This window comes from Rhincodon typus, unplaced genomic scaffold (assembly GCF_021869965.1).
Source record: "Rhincodon typus isolate 14 unplaced genomic scaffold, sRhiTyp1.1 hic_rhity00005567, whole genome shotgun sequence".
Taxonomy (NCBI): domain Eukaryota; kingdom Metazoa; phylum Chordata; class Chondrichthyes; order Orectolobiformes; family Rhincodontidae; genus Rhincodon; species Rhincodon typus.
The window spans coordinates 8,435-10,973 of record NW_025971205.1 but is presented as its reverse complement, the minus strand read 5'-3'; positions in this window follow the sequence as shown (position 1 = coordinate 10,973).

The window sequence follows — 2,539 nt, the reverse complement described above, 5'->3', positions numbered from 1 at the left end:
GCCGCCACGTTCCGCTCGACGGCTTTCGGTTACGGGACCACGCCCACACACGGGCATCGGCTCGTTGGCCACGCCCATGGGCGGCCTTCGGTTCTTTGGCCGCGCCCAGTCGCCGCTTTCGGCACTTTGACCACGCCCTCTGGCGGTCTTCGGTCGTATGGCCACGCCTACACACGGCGTTCGGCTCGGAGGCCACGCCCTCTACCGGCCCTCGGCCAATAGGCCACGTTTGTTACCAAAGCCGACCCCACTCCGTACGTTCGACTCCACGAGTCCACAACCAATCACAATTCCCGAATCGCTTGCCACGCCCACACAGGGTCATACGGCACCCTTGGTCACGCCCACTTACGAACGTTTTTATCAGGGCCACGCCCACGGACTCCAGACCGCGCCTTCTTCCTGCCGCCTCACGCTTCGGTAATCCCCGGCGGCGCTCGGTTATTTCCGTCAATCCCCCGGCGGTGAAGAAGAAGTCATGGAAGGGGAGGGAGGCCATCTTGGAAAATGGTCAAGTGGGCAGCAGTTGAGTCAAGCCTTGTGGAAGTGACACTCAAAAGAGGCACTGACGCTCCATAGCCTGTTCCAAATACCTCAATCCAACCGAAGCCCACCCAAAAATCAAAACAAAAAAGGGGAAGTAGAGCACCGGGTTGGCACAGGTGCGGCCAACCTTTCATGGAACAACTGAATCATAAGGCCTGTCCGCCCATCAAGTGCGTACCATTACCATATACACACCAGGCCCACTTCCCCGCACCAATGCCCCATCGCCTTGAAGGCCGCAGCAATTCATCTACTCATCCAAGTGGATTGCTTCAAGGTAGTGAGGTCAGGTCTCATGCCTTGATCGCCCTCCCTTGGGCAGTGCATGATAGAACGTTTTGCCTCTTCGCTCTCCACCCACCCCCCAATTCCTACACACCCACTCTGGGCACCCTCCAGAGGCCAAAGACGACCTTTTCTCAAATCCCCGCTAGCCCTCTTGACTTTCAGATGCAAAATTATGTCCACCCGCCAAGAGACCATAAGATATTAGGCCATTTGGCCCAGCGAGCCCACTCTTCCCTTTGCCCTGGGTTTTGACACGCTTTCCCGAGATGACAGCTAAGGTCGTCTCTGCCAACTCCAGCTTGGGTTGGGGTTGGAATGGTGTGTTGCGGGGAGGGGGCCATTGACCTTTTGGGTGCCACCCACCCTCCCTCCCCAAGTCTTGGCCCACCTTGTACCTTAAACGTCCAGGTTTAGGGCCAAACGTCATTAAAAGGAGCAACTGTTCGACCAGCCCAGCCCCAGTCTGCAAGTCCCCACTTCAGGACAGGGGCTGAGGAGGAAAAAGAAAACTGACCACGAGCTAGGGAGCCTCAGCATCTGGCTTCTCCTTCCATAGAAGTTACTTAGGCAGCAAACCGTGAGGTGGCACAGTGGCTCAGTAGTTAGCACTGCAGCCTCACAGTGCCAGAGACCCGGGTTTGATTCCACCCTTGGGCGACTGTCTGTGTGGAGTTTGCACATTCTCCCTGTGTCTGTGTGGGTTTCCTCCAGGGGCTCCGGTTTCCTCCCACAGGCCAAAGATGTGCAGGTTAGGGTGGATTGGCCGTGCTAAATTGCCCGTGGTGTTCAGGGATGTGTGGGTTATAGGGGGATGAGGATGGGTCTGAGTGGGATGCTCCAAGGGTCGATGTGGACTTGTTGGGCCAAAGGGCCTGTTTCCACGCTGTAGGGATTCTATGATTCAAACAGCATGAAAATCAGACTCCATGTCCTAAACAAACCCAATAAAATCTTCACAAGTAATTAAGAAGCAATGTGTCATGTTTCTCAATGAATGTGATTTGCAGTAGTGCCTGGTGTAATACAAGATGTCATAATTCCACTTCCTGTCACTTGATAATGGAGGTGTGTGTGTGTGTGCGCGTGCATGCGTGCACATGTAGTTCAATGTACCTGTGTCTTTGTTTGTGTTCAATATTTGTTTGTGAGTGTGTGTGTATATGTACAATATTCCCATTTGTGTGAATCTCTATATTCATATCTGCCTATCTGTCTGAAGTTTTTGAGAAGATTTGTAGCTCAGGTTGTGGATGAGGTTGTAGACATGATCGCCGAGCCAGTGGGTTCACACGGACAATGAGGGGCACAAGTTTGACTGGGATAACACATTGATAATCGCACAAGCCAAACAGAGGTATGCCAGGGAATTCCAAGAGGCCTGATATTTTAACCGGAACTCCATCAACGAACATGTTGAATTAGACCCTGTGTACAAACCACTGAGAAACAAAACCGGAACTAATGCCAACCACCCCAGCAAACCGAGGCGTATAAATAACAAGCAGGACAGAACACCAACACTTCACTGGAGGCGCATTGACGATGTTACCTAGCAGGGTGACGAAACATTTGCAACCAAACCCACCGGCTTGGCAAGCATGACTACAATGTCATGCCTATCTATCTATTTACCTATCGATCTAGTACGTGTCTGTCTGTCTGTCTATCTATTTATCTATCTATCCACCTATCTACCTATCTATCT